Source organism: Dryobates pubescens, chromosome 22, assembly GCF_014839835.1.
Source record: "Dryobates pubescens isolate bDryPub1 chromosome 22, bDryPub1.pri, whole genome shotgun sequence".
In the NCBI taxonomy this organism is placed as follows: domain Eukaryota; kingdom Metazoa; phylum Chordata; class Aves; order Piciformes; family Picidae; genus Dryobates; species Dryobates pubescens.
In genome coordinates, this window is record NC_071633.1 from 20010670 (window position 1) to 20035626 (window position 24957).

The 24957-nt window shown below is 53.2% G+C and overlaps 1 protein-coding gene across 1 annotated transcript in view; it reads right to left on the bottom strand.

The window, feature by feature from the left end:
- Positions 1-20714, bottom strand: part of BAHD1 (bromo adjacent homology domain containing 1) — a 40788-nt gene extending 20074 nt beyond the window's left edge. The window contains exon 1 of the mRNA XM_054171727.1: positions 20417-20714. The gene's annotated coding sequence lies outside the window, so the exon portion shown is untranslated. The remainder of the gene's footprint in view (positions 1-20416) is intronic.
- Positions 20715-24957: the final 4243 nt, after the last annotated feature.

Below are 24957 nucleotides of genomic sequence, written 5' to 3' on the forward strand. Positions count from 1 at the left end.
CTGCTATTCCATCTCATTTCAGCTCTACTGTTACATAGAAAGCTTGGACCAGATGATCCTTGGGGTCCCTTCCAAGCCGGCACTCTGTGATTCCCTTCCTGGCACAAAGCATGGAGCAGATAAGACAAGTGGCTTGCCTTGATCTAGCAGCCCCTTTTGAAGGCTGCTCACAACAAAACCATCTGACAGCCAAGGGCTTCCTGCCTCCAAAACCAGAGTCATGTTGAGCTGGGCTCCAGCAGGCATTGTACTCACTGCAGAGTGCTAGGTCTCTGCATCCTCTTTCCATCTTTGTATCACTCCATAAAGCAAAGAAGAAAGCCCAATGGTGCCCAGAAGCTTCCAAGAAATCTCAGGATAAGCCAAAGAACTCAGTGAACATATTCATGCCAGAGCCACCCAGTCACTGCTTGCAGCTGAGGCCCTGGATTAACAGTGAGAAGACACTCAGATATGACTCCAAGTTCAATGAAGCAGATTGGACTAAAAACCCTCATCCAGAGCCCATGGAGCATTTCAAAGCTCTCTGGAATTGTTGCCTCCTTCCTCAAAGTGGACTAGTGCTGAGAAACTCTCTTGACAGCTGCTGAACCCTAACCAGATGAGTATAAAGAAAAATTAAAAGACCCCAATATTGGTCCAATTTTCTGCTAGAATAAAGCCACTACCAAGCAGCAGAATCAGGAGAGACTTGATGCCTCATTAGCAGGAGAATAAGCAAGTGTGTTAACAGCTGCATCTTCAGTAATCATGCAGCTGCAGCATCTGTCTTGCCTCTCCATCACTTGATTACAAGTGAAATTAGAAGAAACTAGTCTGGGACCACCCCTTAGGATCAGAAAATTGTTTGGGATGGAGAAGATCTCTAAGATCATTGAGTCCAACCCTCAACCCAGCACCACCACGGCCATTAAACCATGGCCCCAAGTGCCATGGACAGGTTTTTTGAACACCTCCAGGGATGGGAACTCCACCACCTCCCTGGACAGCCTGTCCCAATCCCTGACCACTCTGGCAGTGAAGAAACTGTTCCTAATCTCCAACCTAAACCTCCCGTGGCACAATTTCAGGCCATTTCCTCTTCTATCACCTGACACAAGGGAAAAGAGGAGAATCCCCACCTGGCTCCAACCTCCTTTCAGGGAGCTGTAGAGAACCAGAAGGCCTCCCCTCAGCCTCCTTTTCTCCAGGCTGAACTCCCACAGGTCCCTTCAGCTGCTTCTCCCCAGCCCTGTTCTCCAGACCCTTCCCCAGCTGTGTTGCCCTTCTCTGGACCTGCTCCAGCATCTCAATATCCTTCTCAGAGTGAGGGAGCCAGTGGTTGAAGCACTATTTCCTCCCCAGTGGTTCCTACAGAGGTGTACTCCTTGCAAGGAGATGATGCCAAAAGCACAGAAATGCAAAGCCTGTAAAGCTTCTCATCCATCTGGCACCTCAGAGAGGCACCAGGAGTGAGGGTGACAAAGCTCTTCCTCTCCACACAGCGTCGCTTCGCCGACACTCAGCCTCTGTCTGCTCAGGGAAGTTTTATCCACTTAAAGTGGTGCAGCTTAGGCTGTGACAACAGCTCTAAAACTTTAAGTGTCTGGAGGATTGGCTCCTTCCTCCCTGCTGCTTTTACAGGCAGATCAGTCCTGGTGCTGTGGGGAAGGTGTTGTGTGAAGGCAGCACCCTGGGAGCACTGGGAAGCCTGGATAAATGAGAGCAGTGTCAGGCATCCCGACTGGAATTGCCCACACAGCACAGGAGCCCCAGCAGCAGAAGCCCTTCCCAATCCCAAACATTTACAAAACCTCTACGTGTTGCAGGCTGTGATTTGTCTTCCCAGAGTCCAGCCCAAATTTTCCTCCTGAGGCCCATCCAAAGCTCCATCAGAGCTGTTTGCACAGAGCTCATTAGGCTGCAGAGCTGCCTCATTTCTCTCACCCATCAACACACCCACAGAGCCCAGAGATGGTTTTCATTTGTGCCATGAGTTCTGCTGGGTCTCTGCTGTGCTTTATACACCTTGCTGCCATGATCTGCTCTTAATGGAAGCAGGCAGAGAGCAGGCAAGATGTGCCCTGGAGGGGGCTAGGGATGCACAGAGTGGACCACTCGAGATGTGGAAAGGTTCAAACTTTCCATGGATTTTGCATTTCTTCTGAAACACCCCAGAGAAGAGCAGCAGCAACTACAGGTCAAGTACCAGAGGTATGAAACACCACATGCTGCCAAAAAGCTGAGTATTAGAACTTCAAATAGGTTCTGCAGAGCTGCCCCTGTGCCAGCTACGCCAGCACCGCCCTGCGAGATGCCTGCAAGCAGCCTGAAAACCCAGGTCAGGAGTATCCTGGGACAGCCCTGACAGCCATGTCTTGAGAAGGAGCAGAGCTTTGCCAATCAACCTCATCGAGGCTTATGGCAAAAAATAAACCCAGCCCAGCTCATCTGATCCTCCCTGAATGCAAAATGCAAACTAAATTCAGACCGCTGAGTCTGGGAAAATATCAATCATGTGTCACTTCCTTCAGAGAGCTCTGGCACCACTCCTGGTTCCATGGATGAAGTGGAATCACTAATTGTTTCCCAGGCCTTATTCTGAAGGGCAAGGTGCAAGATCTCTACAGTAAACAGGAAAGCTCTTCCATGTCTCAGTCACACTCTTCTGCAACAGCTTTGGGAACCTCCTCCAAGCTGCTCAGCTTCAATAACTCAGGCTGTGCCATGACTCCATGTCTGACACCTGTAAACTCTGCTGCCTCTGGAAATTCTGAGGGCAGGTGTATCCGTGCCAGCTCCTCTCTACTTAGAAGCTGTCACTGCCATCCTGTTTCAAGATCTGGACTTCCCTTTTCCTCTCTCTGGTACATCTCTCTCCACAATTGTCTCCACTCACATTCACAGGATCCCAGGATGTTAGGGGTTGGAAGGGACTTCTGGAGATCATCCAGCCCAACCTCCCAACTCTTTTGAACCTGGAGCCTCCAACACAAGGACAGAGAAGTGAAGCTGAAAGAGGAGAGGTTTAGACTGGAGATTAGGAAGAAATTCTTGACAGTGACAGTGGTGAGACACTGGCACAGGTTGCCCAGGGAGGCTGTGGCTGCCTCCTCCCTGGAGGTGTTCCAGGCCAGGCTGGATGAAGCCTTGAGCAGCCTGTGCTGGCGGGAGGGGTCCCTGCCCATGGCAGAGGACTGGAACTGGATGATCTTCACAGTCCCTTCCAACCCAAACCAGTCTGTGTTTCTGTGATGGTTAGAGACTGTCAGCAGAGCACCCTTGAGATCCAAAGGCAACATTTCAGTGCTCAGCAAAAGCTGCTTTAGGGGAGAAAAACAAGGCAGGAAATTCCAGGAAAGACAAAGCATTCCTTCAGCTTCCCATTGCATTAACCACCCTTAAAATCTGACCCCAAAAGGCAACTTTAAGAACTTTTACATTTTCTGGGGCTTTCCCCCCCTTTCTATAATCTTCCATCTTTTCCTCAGCTTGGAGCATCCCTCAGAACCTCAGTGCCAGAAGACTTGGCATTGCAGCTGCAGGTACTGCCTTCATCACTCAGAACAGGAGAGCCTGGATGTTAGCATTGAAAAGACATTGAGTTTATAACCTCAGCTGAAGTTTACAGAAGCAGGCAAACAGGGAAAAAAAAAAAGGCTATGTTAAATAAGAGATTGATGGAGCATTTGTGAGGATTCCTGTCTGCTGACTCATCCCCAGCTGCCCCACACTGACCAGCACCACCTCAGCCTACAACTCTCATCTGAAGGGATTGTCAGCTCCTGAGTAACTCCTCAGGACAGCATCACTTCCCAGCTGGACAAACCTGTAGTTTCTAACCAGTTTTTAAAGCACTGCCAAGGTTACTGCAACCTCAGCTTGGGACATACAAAGCACATTTCAAGCACTGGCACAGGCTGCCCAGGGAGGTGGTGGAGTCACCCTCCCTGGAGGTGTTCAAGAAACATGTGGACATGGTTTAGAGGTGCTGGGTTGATGGTTGGACTCGATGGTCTTAGAGCACTTTTGCAACCCAAACAACTCTATGATTCTGGAAGTTGTCTGTGAAGCAGAACACCTTGGTGGGATTTCACATTTCCTCCACCACAGGTCTGAATTCCTCCTTACAGTCAAACTGCAGCAGACCTTTCAAAAGAAAAGAGACTTTCTGTGTCTTCATCCCCACTTTCCTGCCAGCATCATCGAATCACAGAATGGTAGGGATTGCAAGGGACCTCTGGATAGAGTCCAACCACCCTGTCAAAGCAGGATCACCTAAGGCAGGTCACACAAGAATGCACCCAGACAGGTCTTGAAAGTCTTTACAGAAGCAGGATCCTCCACACTGCCCCAGCTGAGGCCACAGGACAGAAGACAACTCCTGCTGAGCAGTTTCCCATTTGAGAGCTTCAGTCTTAATCCAGAATTCAAGTCAAGGGCTTTACAAAGCTCCTGCACTCCCACCACGAACCCTATGACCAACCACTCTCCTTCAGTCCTACAGACCACAGCACTGCACTGAACACTAAGCAGAGCTTGAATCTGAAGCTGAACTTATGGAGTGAAAATTCGGGTGTGGATGCATCTCAAAAGATCTTTTCACCAAATTGGGCAGAACTTCTACAGGTCCTGTAAGAGGGAGATCCAGACTGGGAAGTGTGAAGTTACAGGACACCATTCCCATCCCATTAAAGGAACAAAACTGCTGAGGGGCCTGGAGCAGCTCTGTGAGGAGCAAAGGTTGAGAGCCCTGGGGCTGAGAGCCTGGAGCAGAGCAGCCCCAGAGGGGATCTGAGCAATGCTCAGCAAGGGCTGTGGGGGGGCAAGAGGCTGGGTCCAGACTCTTGTCAGTGGTGCTCAGGGACAGGACAAGGGGCTCTGGGCACAAACTGAACCCCAGTAGGTTCCACCTGAAGATGAGCAGAAACTTGTTTGGTGTGAGGGTGCTGGAGGCCTGGAGCAGGCTGCCCAGAGAGGCTGTGGAGTCTCCTTCTCTGGAGAGCTTCCAAACCACTTCCCTGGCCATTGTGCTGCTGGGCAAGCTGCTGTGGGTGCCCTGCTGGAGCAGGGGGGATGGACACAGGTCCCATCCAACCCCCACCATGCTGGGATTCTTGGATCCCAACACTTAAAAATTAGCAAGGTGGCCACAAATGCCTTGCACTGCAAGGCATTTGAGAATCCACATGCAATCATTGTTTTCCTTCACTAGACACAGCATCACCCAACACCTCCCATCCAGGGTACATCCACCCATCTTCAGACAGCACACTTATGGCTGTGCCCTCTTCTCTCCCCACCTCTTTAATGTACAACACTAGTACTGCCAAATGAGTCCCAGCTAAGAGGAGTGCCTCTTCCAATGTCACCACTCAACTGGTTTAATGTATTAGGCCAGTCAAAAAATCATCAAGCATGACTGAACGGTGCTGCAGCACCTGATTTCACAAGGCAGAACCAGGTTCTCCATCCCTGAGGTGGGGGCAAGGCACTCACCTGCAGGACTGAGCTCAGACTGGGGTGGCTTTGCTGCTGCTGTGATTTTGAAGAGCAGCTCGTTAACTGATTCTCCATGAAGGCAATGACCAGTCTGTGAGTGGGGAGAAAGGTGGGAGATGCTTACAGACAGCACATCCACGTGGAGTGTGGGGGAAGTCCCAAGGTGCAGTGGTAGACGAAAGGAAGGAGATTTTAGTCTGAAACCTGAAGTTATTACTGTCTTCATCAGACCAGCCTGAAGCTCCACCAGCAGTAAGTGCTTACAGTTAATTACTTGGTGATTACACTTTTCACTAGCTCACAATTAGCACTCTCAGGTTTAAGTGCCCAGCAATGGCTCTTTCCAGAGGTATCAGGGAGGTGGGGTTGGGCTGCAGAAACCCAAGCACAGCCTCCGCACCATTCACCACACTGACCACCACAGCTGCCACATCTGGCTGAGGCAGAGGAGTCACCATGCCCACACAAACTTGATTTTGGTAGTCCAAGTCCAGGAAAGCCAAGGGCCTCAACACTTACACTGCCAAAGGTCCCAAGCAGAGCTAGAAGAACATCTGCAGTGCCCAGCAGCTGGCATGATGTGTCATCAGAAATCTGATAGAGAAAACTCTCCAGGAAGGGAGAGGGAAGGAGGGAGGGAGGGAGGGAGGGAGGAAAGAAGGGAGGGAGGGAGGGAGGAAAGAAGGGAGGGAGGGAGGGAGGAAAGAAGGGAGGGAGGGAGGGAGGAAAGAAGGGAGGGAGGGAGGGAGGAAAGAAGGGAGGGAGGGAGGGAGGAAAGAAGGGAGGGAGGGAGGGAGGAAAGAAGGGAGGGAGGGAGGAAAGAAGGGAGGGAGGGAGGAAAGAAGGGAGGGAGGGAGGAAAGAAGGGAGGGAGGGAGGAAAGAAGGGAGGGAGGGAGGAAAGAAGGGAGGGAGGGAGGAAAGAAGGGAGGGAGGGAGGAAAGAAGGGAGGGAGGGAGGAAAGAAGGGAGGGAGGGAGGAAAGAAGGGAGGGAGGGAGGAAAGAAGGGAGGGAGGGAGGAAAGAAGGGAGGGAGGGAGGGAGGAAAGAAGGGAGGGAGGGAGGGAGGAAAGAAGGGAGGGAGGGAGGGAGGAAAGAAGGGAGGGAGGGAGGGAGGAAAGAAGGGAGGGAGGGAGGAAAGAAGGGAGGGAGGGAGGAAAGAAGGGAGGGAGGGATGATGTTGTGTGTCACACAACCCCAGCGTGATGGGGGTTGGAAGGGACCTCTGGAGATCATCTGGTCCAACTCCCCTGCTGCAGCAGGGTCACTCAGAGCTGGTCACAGGAACCATTCCAGGTCAGGTTGTTTGGGGCTCCGAGCAAACTGCTCTAGTTACAGATGTCCCTGTTGACTGCAGGGCGATTGGGATAGGTGACCTGGAAAGGCTCCTCCAACCCAAACTGTGACTGTGATTCACCTGCAGGTACCACAGGAGGGACAGCAAGCAAGTCAGACGACAAGCTATGGGGTCACAAATGATCCTGATGGGCCTGAAAAGCATTCCAAGTCTCAAAAGGCCATTAACAGGGAGAAATACCCAACCTGCCATGAGAAGAATCCTCTTTGGTGTGAGGGTGCTGGAGCCCTGGAGCAGGCTGCCCAGAGAGGCTATGGACTCTCCTTCTCTGGAGAGATTCCAACCCCCCCTGGCCGTTGTGCTGCTGGGCAAGCTGCTGTGGGTGCCCTGCTGGAGCAGGGGGGTTGGCCTGGGATGAGCTCCAGAGGTCCCTTCCAACCCCCCTGTGCTGGAGTCTGATGAATCATCAGTTACACAAACGCAGAACAAGCAAGGTGGGACTCTGCAGACAGCAGCTGAGGTTTGCTGAGGAGCACAAGCTGGATGAGTCAACAACATCCCTCTGTTGTGAGAAGAATCAGCATCATCCTGGGGTAGATGCCCAAGAGAGCTGCATGTCAGCCACACTGCGCAGCGTGGAAGGAGTCCAGGAGGGAGCAGGTTCCAGCTGGCCCATGTCTGTCCTGCTCTGTACTGCTGGAGGAGCCAAGGACTTGGAGGTGACCGGCAAGGAGAGGGCGTAGGAGCTTACATCATGTGATTGAAAAAATAAGAGGGTGGGGAAGAAGTTCAGACCGTGGAAGATGTTGATATGGCATTCTCCAGGGAATGAGAGGACAGGACCCAGACTGCACTTAGGGAGGTGCAGAAGTCTTTTCCTACAGCCTTCTGCTGGGCTACAAAGAGCAGAAGATTACCTACAGAAATTGAGGTTAAAAAAGCCCAAACAAAAAACCACAAAGTGAAGAAGATCTGCAAGCAGCATCCTGGAGTAATTCATCCCCTGCCCACAGCAGGGTGACCGCCACCGCCCCAGGTCCTCCTGGCTGCGCACAGAGCGTGGGGCCGCAGAGCTGGAGAAGAGGCTGTAAAGCTTGAGTGAGGTTGACACCATGTATTTGTCAGAGCAGGCAGGTTCAGATCACACCTCTGCAGCTTCCACATCCACCTGGCACCTCGGTGTCAGGCTCACAGCACTTCTCATGAGGCTGCACCAAAAAGGGGCTGGTGACCCCAAGTGAGTGCTGCGCTGACTCCATACCAGGTCTCACACAACAACCCCAGCAGCTCACAGACCTGTTCTCTGCAAACTCCTGAGCACCAAAAGCCACAATTTGCTCTGAGACCAAGCCAGCCTCATTAGATGGCTTCCAGCACAACTCTCACACACAGTTATCCCATGTTTATTCATACCTGGACGTTTCACTTGCAGACCTGAGGCCACAGAGAGGCCCATCTGCTCCTGAAGCAAAGGCACCATCTCTTTTCAAGGAGAACCCAGCAACCACAAGTCTTTGAAGACCTCAATTTTCACATCACTGCAGGTCACCGTGAAGCCAGTGTGAATTCTAGAGGCTAAACCAGCAGATCTCTGCCAAAGGAGCATAATTACAACTTACTCTTGGGAACCACAGAGCCTTCCAACAGTTCAACCTAACTGGACTTTCAGGAAGGTTCCTTGAGGTCAGGCTGTAGTTCAGAACATCTAAGTGTGTTGAGTGCTGAAGACCAAGAGTCCTGCAAGTGCAAGCTGCTCCTCACAGATGGGTGCTCTGAGACACTGAAGACAGCCCCCTCTGCTTCCTCCAACTATGGCTTCATGGAGAGTGGATTTACAACAAGAAGAGCAAAACCTTGGAGGGACTCCCAGCACCAGCAAGTAGAAGAACAAAATAATCAGTATCACCCCCTGAGTATCGGCTACAGAACCTGAGAACATGGAGATGTTCAGCATATGGGGCAGATGGATGGGGAGGAGAAAAATGCCCTGGTGCATCCCAGCCACCAGCACAAGAACACCTGGGTAAGAGCAGCAGTTCAGAGCTAGACTCCAGTTGGGCTGCAGTACAGGAGACCAAGTCTGAAGCTAGAGTACCATAAATCTGAGCAGAGAGGGATGCCTGCAGCTGCCAGAGCTGCCAGCTGAAGCAGAGCCAAAGTGGCAGCAGGAGACACTTGCAGCTACTGGCTGAAGGGCAGAAGAACTGGCAGAAAGTTTCCAGGAGCTGCTGGAAGATCCAGGAGAGCTGCAGCAAGCTCTGCTTTCCCAGGCTGTGCCCAGACAGGGCAGGGTAAACAGCCGATAAGGGCACATGTGTAACAAACTCCCCCTGTGCTGTCTGAAGAAGCCTGCTGCCACACAACCACAGCCCCAAGGACAACTCCATGGCCTGCTGCCCACCTTCCCAGAGCCACTTTTGCTGCTGGCAACCCACATCTCAGGAAAGTTGATTCAAAGAGGAGCTGATGCTGGGCAAGAAAAGCAGTGAGCTTTGAGCTGATGAGGAAAGACAGAGAGAACTGGGGCTTTCTAGGCTGGGAAAAGGCAGACTGAGGGGGGATCAGCACTTTGAGGGTGGGTGTCAGGAGGATGGGACCAGGCTTTGTTCAGTGGTGCCCAGTGACAGCACAAGGGGCAATGAGCACAGAGTGGAACATCAGAAGCTGAATCTAAACATGAGGAAGAACATTAATTTAAGGGTAGTGGAGCCCTGGAGCAGGCTGCCCAGAGGGGTGGTAGAGTCTCCTTCTCTGTAGACTTTCAAGACCCACCTGGATGTGTTCCTGTGTGACCTGCTTGGGGTGATGCCTCTTTGGTAGGGGGGTTGGACTCCATCTGCAGAGGTCCCTTCCAACCCTACCATTCTGTGATTCTGAGAGTTTCTGCCTCATGTGGCAGTCAGAGCACAAAGCACCCAGGCAGGACGTCCCCAGGCAGCAGAGCTTCATCTCTGGCTCCAGCTCTTTGCCACAGGGAAGCACCTGATGCCCAGGCATGCCAGCAGCATCCTGGACACTACAACGACACTCTCCCACTTTAGAGCTCCAAAGTGAGCACCTCCTTACTCATTTCAACAACCAAGACAAACATTGCATTTAGTGGCTGCAACAGCAGGCAGAAATGCAGCCCTCTTCAAGAAGCCAGGCTGACTTACAGTTCCAGCTTCTGCTGAAGCTCAGCTCTCAAGTAAAGATTAATTCCTCCTCTAAACGTGGAGGTAAAAGACCAATCCTCATTCCTCCTGAGCAGAAACCAACTGCACATTCTGTCTTGGAGTCCCCAGGCTGCTCTGCTGCTTTCTGCCCTGCTCACAGCTTTGCCACACAGAGCTGAGAGATGCTTCTCATCCATGCAGTGAGCTCTGTTTGGTCTCTGCTGTGGCTGACTCTCCTCACTGATACGATCTGCCCAGAGAAGTCTCTGGGGAGACCTTACAGCAGCCTTCCAGTACCTGCAAGGGCCTACAAGAAAACTGGGGAGGGACTTTCTACAAGGACTTGCAGTGATGGAAGGGGGAAGCTCTGAGTGGAAGAGGGGAGATTAGGAAGAAATAGTTTACAGTGAGGGTGGTGAGACACTGGAACAGGTTGCCCAGGGAAGCTGTGGCTGCTTCCTCTCTGGAGGTGTGCAAGGCCAGGCTGGATGAGACCTTGAGCAGCCTGGGCTGGTGGGAGGCATCCCTGCCCATGGCAGGGGGGTGGAACTGGATGCCCTTCCAATCCAAACCATTCTGTGAGTCTATGATCTGCCAAAGACACTGAACACCAGGAAGCCCAAATGGCCTCATGCTCAGTCTGACCTTACACATTTGCTTTCATACCTCCGGGAGACTCAGCATCCTTGAGCTCCTAAGTGTCTGGGGAATCTCATGCTATGAGTGCAAGATGAACCCTCAGAGATCTGCAGCACCTTCACCTTGTCTGAGTGACCAGAATCACAGCATTTGATTGCTTGGAAAAGACCTCTAAGATCAAGTCCAGCCCTCAACCCAATACCACCATGGCCACCAAACCATGTCCCCACACATTTCTCGAACACCTCCAGGGACAGTGATCCCACCACCTCCCTTGGCAGCCTGTTCCAGTCCCTGACCACTAAAGGTATCCCAACAGATCTCTCAGGCAGCAGACATCCCACAGATCTCCTGGAACTCAGGCAACACCCCCCTTCAAACCAGCACAGCCCCAGCACACAGCACCAACACACTATGCTGTTCTTCTCACGCCACCAGGACACTGATCTTGAGTTTACCTAAACACTCTCAATTTATATTTTTAAGGGAGTTTAATTATTGGTAGAAAGACTCCTTTGGGTGGGACAGGGAGAGGCATCTACAGCTGCTTTGTTCAGCTGTGGGACCAGGCAGCATTTTGTGTGAGCCTTCCACCCTGCTAGGAAGGACAAAAAATTCAGATGAATTGTGATTCTCAGCTTCTGCATGGGAAAGTGCAGAGCTCCAAGAGCTGGGATGAGGCCACAGGGACAGCACCTGAAGCTGCTTTGTCCCCTTCTATTTTTTGTTTGTTTTAATTTGCTAGTTTCATTCACACAGAACACAGCCTCCTCCAGGAGGAACTATCTGACCTTGGAGTCCTGCAAGCACTGCTCTGGGAAGGGTTACTGCAGCCAGCGAGATTTCTAATCATGTTTAAGTAGCTGAAAGTACAAACGCTGCTGTTGTGCTTTCTTCCCAGCCCCTCCATGGTCCAGCTCCCCCCACTGCCTCCAATGGTTTCCCTGGAAACATATGCAAGCTTAAATTGGATTGACATTCACTTAGTGGACAGATGGAGTTGGGAACAGCCCAGTGCCTGAAATTCAAGGCCAAGTCTTGGGATATGCCACATTAACAGCACAACCCCCACCCCTCTGCGCTCCCCAAGCCCCCCAAACTTCGTAGGAAGGTTACCCTAATTACTCAGCAATGAGCCTGGAGGTGGCATCCGAAGCAAGGTCAGCGACTGCCCATTGTGCTGGCGCGGAAGCAGCAGGCCGAGCACGCGACCTTGTGTGGAGGGAAGGATTTCATTTTTGTCAAACACAAGAGTTCTTAAGCTCATTAGTGGCTTCAAGCAGGACAACTGATGCCAATCACACTTGTGCAGAGCGCAGAGGAGCCTCTGGCAGGCAGGGATGTGCCATCCACACTGGATTAGGCTTACTTCCATCCAACACTTGGGCAGGAGCTGAGGTTACCCCTGAGCACAGACTTGTAGAATTGTTTGGGTTGGAAAAGACCTCTAAGATCGAGTCCAACCATCAACCTAAGACCACTATGGCCATCAAACCACAACCCAGACCTGCAGCTCCCTCCTTCCCCAGCACCCAGAGGCTTTATCAAAGCTTTACAACCCTGCAGGTGCCAAGGCTGCAATTTCAGCAAAGCTGGTGATTTATTCTACAGTGGGAATTATTCCCTGGCTCTTCTTCTACTTTATGGGCAGAAATGGAAATGGCAAGGAATGGAAATAGCTCTTTGGTTTTTTTTTTGCAGTGCTTCCCAAGCACTCTGTCTTCTCTAACAGGATTTGGAAGGATTCACTTCTTTGCAAGCAGGACAGGAGAAATCCCAAAGAACTGCATTCCTAGAGATTTTTCATGAAACCCATCATCTGAGGAAGGAAGAGCAAGCAGGCAGTGCTCTGGCGAGGGGAAAGGAGAGCAGACAGCAGCCCTGGTGTGTGCTGCCTTGCCATGTGCTCTGCCCAGCACGTGCTTCATTATTGTAGGTACCACCCCCAGCTAATTAGGGCTGTGTGACAGAGCTGGGGTTAATAAGTGATTGTTCAGGGCACAAAGCCCTGAAACGCCTGCACAAGGAATGGAAGGGAACCAACTTCCTCAGCTCTCAGGAATTTCCAGTTTGGAATTTACCTGTGTGAGCTGTCAGGATTTCCACACCTGCCCTGACACTGCCCTTTCAACAGGCCTTTAAAAGGAAATTGATTATCACTGCCAAATCCCTTCGCCTTTGCCATCCTGCTCACCTTGGAGAGATCCACGGCATTTTACTCTTCAGCCACCCCCAGCCTTGCTCACATGGACTGATTTTGGCTGAGCTCAAACAAAGAAACCAACCCAAATTTGCCTCTTGCATGGTTTTAGGTGCTTGCTTTGGGTTGGTGTGGGTTTGCTGTTGTTGATGTGTTTTAAATTTAAACCCTCCTGCTGCACTCCAGTTTCATTCACAAGCCTGTGCTCTCCTCTTACCCATCTGTGATTATTGCTGGTTACTCCTTTCCATCCTACCCCTGCAGTGGGGGAGAGAATCCGGGAATCATTTGGGTTGAAAAAAGCCTCCAAGACCAACAAGTCCAGGCATCAACACCACCGTGGCCAGTAAACCCTGGCCCCAAGAGCCATGTCTATGTTTCTTGAATGCCTCCAGGGATGGGGACTCTACCACCCCCCTGGGCAGCCTGTGCCAGGCTCTGACCACCCTTGTAGGAATTTTTTTTTTTCCCCCCTAAAATCCCACCTAACCCTCCCCAGGCACAGTTTCAGGGCATTGCCTCTCATTCTATCACCTGATACTAAGGAGAAGTGTCTGACCCCCACCTAGCTCCAACCTCCTGTCAGGGAGCTGTAGAGAGCAGTGAGGTCTCCCCTCAGCCTCCTCTTCTCCAGGCTGAACAACCCCAGGTTCCTCAGCTGCTCCGCACCAGACCTGTTCTCAGTCCCTCTCTCCACCCCCCTAACTAAACCCTTTTTATGGTTTCCCCTAACCTAAATCAGCAGGAATGTGCTCAACTGCCCTAACCCAGCCAGGACTCCCATCACACCTCTTTGTTAAGGAAATGCTGAGCCTTCTCTCTTTTGGGGTCTCTTAGTTAAAAGACTCTTTGGTTTAAGAACTTCCCAGGCAGATGCTCCTGGCTCTGCCGGCACCACACTGCTGCAGCTGGGTCCTGCTCCCTGCAGCAGCCTGCAGAAAGAGTCAACTCAACCCATCCTTCCCCCTCATGCCTCCAACCTCCCCATCCTTTCTTGGCTGCCAATTCCAGGCTGTTGCAGGTCTTGTGCAGGCGCTGGGGGACACAATGAGCAGCAGAGGAGAATGCGAAGGCAGCGAGACTCGCAGCGCTCGGGGCTCTGCACAGGCCACAGCCAGGAACAATAGAAGGCCATGCATGGTGTGCAGGGATGAAGCAGCACAGCTCAGCGATGCCAGCACATCTCGATGCCTCCCCAGTGCTGTGATTTCATTTAAAAAATGATAATTCCCCCCCAGATGAGCTGCTGGCCAAGTGCTTTTATTCCAATCAACACTAGGGAAATGCCTCCTCTTTATTTCCAAGAGCACCATAAATAATTTGCAATATTGATAGACATGCAGTTGCTAAAAGCCAAGATCTTTTATTAAGAATAATAATAAAAAATAAATGCAGCCTGCTGAGCTGCAGAGTTTCAAAGCTGAGCATGAGAGAGCCCTTCCGAACTGCTTGAAGAACAATGGGTGCAGCAGCGCTCCTCTGATGTGGCTTACAAAGAGGGGGGAATAAATCATCACTTGGTTGTTTAGTCACACCTTTGTTCGAGGGAAGTGGGACACCAGGAGTACAGCAACTGGCAGCTCTGAACCAAAGCATCACCCTGCTCCTGAACAACACACACTGAACACAAACCCCACTCCGGGTCAGCCCCGCAGGAGCCACCTGCTCCATCTGCTGTTTCCAGAGGCACTGACACCCACAACGCACAGGACAGCACCAGATCAGGGGGATGTGGCAGCAGGAAAAGGCCCACTCGGGCTCCATGACACCCTTAGACAGCCACAACCTGTATCATCCTTAAAGCCTCCTGCTTCAGCACCCAACACAGGGGATGGCACAAGCTAACACCCCAACAGGTACTCACCTGCAGTGCTGTGTCCAGCTATGGGGCTCACAACACAAGGATGTGGATCTGCTGGAGCAGGTCCAGAGGAGGCCATCAGGATGGTCAGAGGGCTGGAGCAGCCCTGCTATGGGGACCTGCTGGGAGAGTTGGGGCTGTTCAGCCTGGAGAAGGCTCTAGGGAGACCTCAGAGCTGCATTTCAGTATCTGAAGGGGGCTACAGAAAGGCTGGGGAGGGACTGCTGTTTAGAAGCACCTGTGGGGACAGGACAAGGGGCAATGGTTTGGAACTGGAGCAGGGCAGATTTAGGTTTGACATCAGGAGGAAGTTGTGCACAGTGAAGGTGGGGAGATGCTGGGACAGGTTGCCCAACAGGAGCAGGTTGCAGCGGCCCCATTCATGAAGCCATTCGAGGTCAAACCTGCCGGGGCTCTAGATGGAGATGTCCCTGTTGACTGCAGGAGGTTTGGACAAGATGTCCTCTGAAGGTTCCTTCCAACCCAGTGCATTGTGCAATTCTATGATTCTGGGACGAGCCAACACCACTGCCATGAGACCTTTTAGTCCCAGTGCTTGGCTGAAAGTGTCCCAGCAAACCCCTCTCAAAAGCCCATACTGCCTGCCTCTGAACACACTGGGACAGCAAAGGATAGAGAACTACAAACCCAAAGATGAAAAGCAGCCCTCAGGGAGTATCTCACCAAGCACCTTCACCTCCAAACCATCTCAGAATGTGCCAATCAGGTGCTAAAAACAGCACTTCTGGCTGTGCCACGTGTGAAAAGCACAGAGCTACAGCCCTGGACACACCGTGCTCTCCACAAGCTGACACACATCCTCTACGCACCTTCCTGGGGGTTATGTGCTGTGCTCCACACTAGCAGCACAGCTGGGGGGCCCAGTGAGACTGTCCAGTGCCTCTGGCCTGGGGTGGGTTATGCTGAGCACTCCCATGGCATTTAAGTGGCTGAGGAAAGATGTTTCTCCCTGGCACCAGAATGAGAGGCCATGGCCTGACGCTGTGCCAGGGGAGGGTTAGGTTGGACGTTAGGAAGAATTTCTTTCCTGCAAGGGTGGTCAGGTGTTGAAACAGGCTGCCCAGGGAATGGAGTCACAGGATGTTCAAGACATGGACATGGTGGTCTTGGGTTAATGATAGGACTCAATGACCTTAGAGGTCTTTCCAACCCAAACAATTCCATGGTTCTATGTCCAGTCCCCCATCAGTAAAAGCCTGATTAACAGCTGCCTAAGCTGCCAGCAGGCTCACGGCTAGAGAAGCCCAAAGTCAGAAGCATCTCTTGTTTCTGACTCCAATGGAGATCAAATCAATAATGAGACCATGGTGATTTAACCCTCAGAGCACTCACACTTGCAGCTCCTGTGCTGACAAACAGCACAGAAAGGACCCTTCACATGTGGGACAAGGCAATGAGCCAGATCTAAACAAACTCCATCGGTACCTCAGTGATTAGCTGAGCGTGGGACAACCAGCTGCTTCTCCAGGCAAGTCACCCTCCTTTTCAGCTGCATTTCATCCAAACCAGAGAGCAGCACTGCTCTCCCCAGCCCACTGGCTTCCACCACAATGTAACTCAAAATCTCTTTTGGAAATGATATTCCTGCCCTATCAATAGTTCAGGGATTTTAAGAGGAGGTTCAAGTTGTGCTTTCCACGTCTGCCAGCTCCGTGCTCTCTCCTGCTTCGAATGGGTTTTCATCCACATCGCAAGAGACACGGCAAGAGGAATTAAATCCCAATGGCACAAATATTGACAGGACAGAACAGGGGCAAAATGAATTGATTTTAAATCAGATTTATATTTATTCTTCTTAATGACATGCTTTGCTTTAGCTTTTACACGATAACATCAGTCTCTCATTTCATTTCACAGCAACAGAAAGATTTCTGTGGTCCTGCTCTGCTAGTGGAAGGTTTGGTTTCTTAGTCACATGAATTATTATATGAAAGTAGAAAGTAAAGTCACAGTGATAAAGCTTTGTGCTGCAGTATCAAGTTTTGACAGTAGCTGGGTCAAGGCCCATCGCATGTGAAGGGTCCTTTCTGTAGGTCCAGCTGACTCCTGCCCTCGAGAGGGAAGCAGCAAGCAGGGAAACTGCCATCCTCACCTCTCTGCCTCATCCCACCGGCACAGGTCCCAGTGGGTTTTACAACCCTGTTCCTTTCCATCTCGAGAACAAACCAAACCCATTAGTTTTACCTTTCAGTGCATCTTCCCCACATCAGGAATGCTGTCTGTCAGCACAGGAGCTGCGAGTGTGAGAGCTCTGAGGGTTAAATCACCATGGTCTCGTTACAGGTAACTCCGAGGAGCTCGATGGCCATGAATTTCAATATTCTCTGTCATTAAAAGCCATGCTTTGGTCCAGCTGAGAACAGAGATGCCGTGCTGGACAGCCACAGCATTCCTGAAAAATCCTCCTCTGCCCCAAGCCTTACAGCAGTCCCACCCTGAAGCAAGGGGCACAATCCCTGCTGAGCACCAGCCACAAAGCAGCTCCCTTTTCTTGCCCCCAGGAGCACAGCTGTGCCCAGAACACCCAACAGCCATCACGCCAAGAGGGAGTATCTGAAGATGGATACCCATCTACAGCTGCCATACAACCAATTTACTCACAGCTCAGCTACAACCTGCCTGTATGGAGAGACACCACAAAGTAAAGCAGGAGACCAAACCAGAGGGTCAGAAAGCCCCTGGGGACACCAAACCTCCCGAGCCACCATCTACACAGCCAGCCCAGCCTGCGGCACAACACACAGCTTCTGTTTGAAGCCTTTTTAGTTTTATGACTTGTTTCCAGGTTTTGTTTGGTTGTTTTTATAACTAGATATACATATACATGATCTTTTCTGTATTCCCCAGTTCTCTCAGCTGCTGGTTCATGCTATTAACAATGTGATAACTGTGACTTATTAGTTTGGCTGGTTGGGTGCAAAGTGGGAGTTGCTCCTGTGGTTACTTCACTGGGGTGCATCATTGTGGTTAACCTGATGGGGGGTGGGAGCAATAAATAAAGAAATAAAGTCCCATACATCTCCTTCTGGATGCAGCATCTGCAGGTGAGAGGGTCTGACGAGACTGCCCCACTCCTGAAGGAGCAGCCAGCACCATCCATTCATGCTCTCCTGACCCGAGCTCAATGCCGAGCAGCCAGCTCTCCTCAGCCCACCATTTCTAATTATTTTCACTTGTTGACTTTTGAAAGATTTACTGCTCAGGGCTTATTTTGGTGCTGTGGTAATATTAGAAAAGCATTTGCTGAAGGGTGTCTTACCCCCAAAATAATCACTATCTAAATCAGAGAGCCACAGCCAGCTCCAGCACATGTGTCCCACACTCCCAATGGCTCCACAATCACACAGCAGCAATTAACACCATCGCAGCAAACAAAATTAGCTTAAGCACTCTGCCCAGAGAGGCTAAAATAACCAAATAAATAATAAAGCTGCCAGACTGGAGACAGAAAGGTGATGGAGATGACTGGCAAGAAGGGCAAAGCACCACCAGCAGACTAATTGATGCAGTTGGAGGAGGAAACCTCAGCAGCTTCAGAAACAAGAAGATTGCTGTTACAGAACCAAGACCCTGGCTGGCTTCCCCCAGACACTGCATTTCCAAGTGACACTGTGCTGTACCGTGAGACTGCCACCATCAACCCACAGCAAACAGAGCATCCAGAGCAGAGCCACTCTCCCAAAGCTAAGTGGATCACTGTCACCTGCAGGCTTGGCCTTCTTCAGCCGATTTTACACCTAGAAGCGATGCTGCACCTCACTGGGGCAGCAAATCTGAGCACCAGCAGCTGGGAAACCTCTGCTGCTGCTCCATTTGAGATCCTGCACTGACTTCATTAGGAAAACAAGTAGAAATCAATGCTTAAATCCAACAGGGTCCCGTGAAGTCAGACTGAGGCCCCATTTCCCATCACCAGCAAATATTTAGACAGTTCCAGCTGAAGCTGGCAAAGGATTCAGGTAGCCAGGAGATGCCAAACATGAAGGATGGCTGGGGATGAATATGTTAGCAGGGTACTTCTGCTAAAGCCATCAGCAGCATGCTGGTATTTAAATCACATTAAGATTTCAGAAGCATCAGTCGATCACACAGCTTGTGTCACTCTGCCTCTCACAACCAAACGGTTGGAAACCTTCAAACCACCCCCCCGAGAGCCCCCCCAGGACAGAGCCCTGCAAGCACAGCACCCAGGAGCACGCTGAGCCTGCCTGTCTGGCACAAGCACCTTCTAATTGTGGCAAACTGATGGACAGATCAATTAACCAGGCAAGCCAGAGCCCAGCTAAGCCAAGCCTCTTGCTCCCAGGTTGACAATGATGACTTCAGATAGAAAGCAAGCACCAGGGGCAGCTGTGTTCTTCACCACAAAACCAAACCAGAACCTTTCAGGTAAGGGCTTGTGGAAGGAGAGAGACACGAGGAGGGCAGGGGACAGAAGGCAAAGAGAATAGATCCCAATTGCTCCTATTTTCCAAGTTCTCAAGGCTGCTCCTGATAAAGAGAAGAGATGCCCATGGCTGCCCGTGGTGGGGCACGGACATCCCCTGGCCGTGGCTGTCTGTGGAGCAGTCACCCGGTAAGCACTCACCAGTCTGCCCAGATCTGCCCAGTCACATGTGCTGGCTCCTGCGCCTGGTAGAAGCAGCTGGAAAAGAGGGAGCCAGCAGAGCTGCCTCCATTAGGAGCCACCACTACACAAAAGGAGGAGAGGAAACAAGCTCCGAGACACCGGGAGCTGCCGATGGCAAGGGAGAGATGGCCACGGGAAACGGGTGGCAAAGTGCGGCCAGCGGCATGAAAACACGATGGGAACGCAAACCCCCGTGCCGTGCTCCTCGATGGCACCTGCACTGACAGTGACATGACACTCGACAGTCACGACATTGCCCACACCGAGCAGCCAGCGAGAAGAAGAAACTCGAGGAACTTGCCCGGTCAATTCACGGCGCCCAGGACGCGCGGGTGGTATTTCCACGTCCAGGCGTGGGGGGACCCCCCAGAACGCCGATCCCACCGCCGCCAACTTCCCGACGGGCAGAGCCCGTTCTGCCGTCCCGAGCCCACTCCGCACCGGGAGGGACCGGCCCGGGGGGCGAGCAGCTCCACCAGCACCCGCTACCGGCGTTTTTCCCCGGGAATCGCCTCCCTAAAGCCGGCGCTGCGCCGCGGAACATTCCCCTGCCCGTTGTGCAATACCCCCGGGGGCAACAATCCCCTAGCCTCAGCCCGCACCGGTTCCGGCCCCCGCGACTTGCCCGGCCCGCAGGTCCGGGCCCCCCCGCCCCGCCTGTCAGCCGGCCCCGCCGCCTTTGTCCTGCCGAGCCACGGGGGCCGGGACGGGCTCGCCTCAGGGGAGGGAACCGCTGGGCTCCGGGAGGAAGCTTGGCGGGGCCGGTGGGAACTAGAGGGGGTGTGGGGTGTTAAGGTTCAGCCTCACCCCACCGGGACTTCGCAAGTTAACGGCTGCCCAACCGCCGACCGCACCTGAGAGCGGCCCGGCTCACCTGCCGCCGAGGCCGCTTGCCCGCCGGGCACCGAGCCGCGGCTGCCCGCGGTGCCCTCCCAAGGGTTCCCACCGCCGCCGGGGCCGCCTACCTCCATCAGCGAGGAAAGTTCCCGGTGGCCTCTCTTCCCCCCCGCCACCTCCCACCCTGCGGCGGCAGCACCTGCTCCCGGCCCGCCGGAGTTTACTGGAAGGGCGGAGGGAACGAGGCGGCGCCGCGGGGCTCCTCCGGGAGGTCGAGCACTGCCGCGTGGGGACTCACCGGGGCGCGCTCCCGCCGCCGCTGGGCTGCCGCAGGCCCCGCTTGGGGAGAGATCCAACGACGGGAGCCCTCCCGGGGCGCCCGACTCCCGGGCTCCACGCTGCTGCGTCAGCGCCGCCCTCCTCCTCTGCTGCCACCGCCTCCTCTCCGGCAGCCGGGATGGGGATGAGGCGGCCCCCGCTGCTGCTGCTGTCGCCGCCGCCCGCCCTTTTCTCAGGGCGTCGTGATCCGGCACAGCCCGGGCAGGCGGCGCACAGAGGCCGGGAGCGGGCGGGGGCGGGCGCCGGGGCCGCGGGCAGCAGCGGCGGCAGCAGGAGGAGGAGGCGCAGCCGCCGCCGCCGCGAACTCCCCGCAAGCCGCGAGCCCCTCCGGCCTCCTTCCTGCTTCCTCGTCCACAGCCAATCATCAGCCGCCGCTCCGCCGACATAGCCAATCACCTGCCTTCCTGCCCGCCGCACTGACCAATCGCCGCGCACGTCACCGCCCTCTTGCCCCCCCTCACAGCCCCGCTCACTTCACACACACCTCCCTCCCCCCCCGCTATCCGCGCCCCGGTCCCGGTTTCCCCCTTCACCTTCTCCTTCGTTCGGCTCCGGCCCCGCCCGGCCCCTAGCCTCACGCCGCGGCCCGCAGACACCGGCAGAGGCGCCGCGGTGCCGGGGGTGCCGCCCCCTTCTTCCCCTGGGAGGGCACATCGGGCGAGGGGCACCAGGGCAGCCCCGCTTTGCTCGCCGGACGGCGACCCGCTGTCAGCGCGGCGAGCGCCGGCCGTTCCCTTGCGCTCCCCGAGACGCCTTCACACCCTGGGGTCGTTACCACAGCCTCCCCGCCTGGGCACCGGCGGCCTGCGAGGCCCGGTGGGTGACCACGGCCGGGCCCCACTGCACCGTCGCCACCGGGATCCCCCCGTGCTCACCCCGCCGGTGCTCCCCGTCGCCATCCCAAACCGGGCTGATGCACTCTAACTCTGCAAAAGTTTGGCGTCCCGGCAGACGGCAGGAGCAGGGCGGTGGGAGATACCGCCGAGGAGATGGTGACAGTGTCGGGAGGGTCGATGCCTGTTGTGCTCACCCTCGTCGTCCCCGGAGAGCCGAGGATGGCAGGACCCTCCCCGTCTGGTTGCTGTCCTCCGCGAGCAGCTCAGCACCGGTTGGCATCCCACTGCTTTGAGGCCATCAGGTGATTCTCCGTCCCCCTCAACTGCAGCAAGGTTGGACTTGAGACTGCAACCCAGATCAGGCCATGATTCCGTGACCAGCGGCCCCAGAGCGTCCCCTCGCAGCCTGTCCCTATCAGGACGCGTTGAGTCCTCACCAGGACGTGGTCTGCATGGATTCCACCAGGAGGCCTGAGACACAACAGGGATTTCTTGTAGAATCACAGAACTGTTTGGGCTGGGACAGACCTACAACCCAAACCTCGAGTCCAGCCATCAACCTAAGACCCAGTGGCCACCAAACCATGTCCCAGAGTGCCACATCCACACGTTTCTTGAACACCTCCAGGGATGGTGCCTCTTCTTCCCAAGTAGAAGAGCATCCCCATATTCTCCTGAAAAATGCTTTTTAAAACCATAGGATCTGGAACAAGCCTTGAGAAGTCTTTAATCAGTGATCATAGAATCTCAGGATGGTTTGAATTGGAGGGGACCTTAAGGATCATCTAGTCCCAGCCTTCCTGCAATGATGTGGTACCTTTGTCAGGACTACAGTCCCCTGCCACTGAAGCCTCTCCCTTAGCAGCAGAATGGCTTTTTGTTTGTTCCCTTCCTTTTAAGCCTGGGAAACTCCTGAGAAGTAAGAAACTGACATACAGGACAAGCAACCCAAAGTGCAACAGGAGGGAGAAACTCCATGAACTCAACCCCTCCCAAGCCCCAAGGGTCTGCTTGAAACACAACTGAACTGCAAAAAGCCTGCGTGGCACTGTTTTCTTGCTCACTTGGTCTGTACCTGATGGTATCTGGATGAACAAGCACTGGGCTGATAGTTGTGCCCACCATCATGTTTCTGGAGAGCCCTAGAAGAGGAGGAGGCCCATCATAGCTCACAGAGGAGGTGCCCAGCAGCATCTCAGCATGGTACAGAAATAAACCAGGAGTCTTCCTGAAACAAACCCCAATCCTTGGTGATGCAGCAGAAAAAAACCCACAACACACCAAAACCCCCCAGAGCTAAAATAAATAGCCTCAGCAACCTGCACCAGGGCTCCACCAGCCTTACATTAAAGAAGTTCCTCTTCACGTTCAGATGGAACTTCTTATATTCCAGTTTGTGCCCCTTACCCCCTGTGCTGTCACTGGGCACCACTGAAGGCAGGCTGGTACCATCTTCCTGACACCCTCCCTTGAAGTATTGATCAGCATTGATGAGATCCCCCTTGGTCTGCTCCTCTCCAGCCTAAAAAGCCCCAATTCTTTCTGTCTTTCCTCCTCAGAGAGATGTTCCAGGCCCCTCAGCACCTTTGTAGCCCTCACTCCCCATCTCATTGTGATCCAAGTGAAATTGTGGGTGAATCTATTTTTTGGACAACATCATTGCTGGGGCTATGGTAGTGACTTGCTGAGGTTGTCCTTGCTGGCCACCCCAGGCACCTGCCAACAGCCCTGCTGCTGACTCAACCTGCTCTAGCTGCAGATGTCCCTGCTGACTGCAGAGGGGTTGGACTAGATGACCTTTAAAGGTCCCTTCAGCCCAACCCATGCCGTGATTCATGGAAAGCTCCCACTCCACAGGCAGCTTGCAACCAGGCAGAGAACTTAAGCAACAGGCTTAAGCCCAGTGAGCTCACCCACTGAAAGTACAACTTGGTGCAGTCAGGAGGATCCTGCACCAACTGGTTCCTTGGTCAGGCCTTGAGGAAGGACTTAGCTGCAGGGCAGAGCATGGTGCATTGCAGATGGAGACTGGGTATTAGGAAGAAATTCTTTCCAGTGAGGGTGGGGAGACACTGGCACAGGTTGCCCAGGGAGGCTGTGGCTACCCCCTCCTTGGGGGTGTTCCAGGCCAGGCTGGATGAGGCCCTGAGCAACCTGGGCTGGCGGGAGGTGTGCCTGCCCATGGCAGGGGGTTGGACAAGTGGATGAGCTTTAAGGTCCCTTCCAACCCAAACCTTTCTATGATTCTATGATCTGTATCTCCAGCCTCCCACCTTCCCAGGCAGCCTCAGTGGCTGCAGAAGGATTAAACCCATCCTGTGGATCCCTGTGGTGGCTCCTGTCTTTAGGTGGCTCTTGACTGCAGTGAGAGGGCTGGATTCCAAAGTTCCTCTTTGCTTCAGCAGGTGTCAGCTGCATCCCCTGCAACTCGCTCCTTTTCCAGGTCCTTAAATGGAAGCACCAAGGAAGTATCCCCAGGTCCCAGTCACCTGAGCTTCAGCATGAAAACTGCTTGTGCTGGGTCAGCTCCAGTGGCAAAAGAGATGGTTTGAGTTGTGCCCCTCCTTTCCTTCCCTGCTCTGGGGCTAACCTGGTCACTACCAGAGGCCACAGCAGCTCCTGGTGGCTCTCTCTTGACTGTCTTGGAATTCTGTTACACCAAAAAAGCAAATTGGCTGTCAGTGTTTTGGGATGCAGCAATCCAGCTGTGGTTGCACAGGAGCCTCCTTTGGGTTGAGAAGGCTCTGCCCTCTTCTCTCTGTATATCATCAAACCATAGAAATGTTTGGTTAGAAAAAACCTCTAAGATCACTGAGTCCATCCATCAACCCAACACCACCATGGCCACTACACTGTCCCAAAGCACCATGGCCATGTGTTTCTTGTACACCAGCGATGGTGACTCCACCACCTCCTTGGGCAGCCTGTGCCAATCATCTCCTTGTCTCAGGGAGTAATTTGCAAGGGTTTAGCTTTGTTGCTGCTGTAAGGGTTTTAGTCTGAGTTTCCCTCTAGTTTTAGGATAGAAAAGTTGGTGCTGCTTGTGTCAGATGTCTACCAAGCCACAGCAGCAGGGAAGCCCAGCTCATGGGCACTGCAGGAGAAGGGGAGTGGCTGTGCTGTTTCTTATCTCACCTCTCACCTTTACACTTCAGAGTGCTTTAGTGAGGAACCACAGAATCAGGGAATTGTTTGGGTTGGAAGAGACCTCCAAGATCATCAAGTCCAACCACCAACCCAATACCACATGGCCATGAAACCATGTCCCAAAGTGCCATGGCCACACATCTCTTCAGCACCTCCAGGGATGTGGACTCCAAATGTCTGAACACATCCACCATAGCTATTGATGGAGAGAAAAAAGTCAGGGGAAGATCAGTTCTGATTGAGATGAGCTTGGTGAGGACCAGGAAATGAGATCTGGATTCAATAAAAGCAGAAAATCACAGGAGGAAGAGTTAAAAACATGCTCAAGTGTTAACGAGGGATGGAGGGGAGTGTAGGTGTGGGCTTAAGTATGTTGCAAAGCAAGGATTAAACTTGAGGACTCTGTTTTAGGAGCAGGACTGTGGTGAAAAATTCATCTGCAGGAGAAGAATGGAACTGTGCCTCGGAGTCCCTGGGCAGCCATTACTTGATGAAGTGTGATTCACAAAACCAGGGA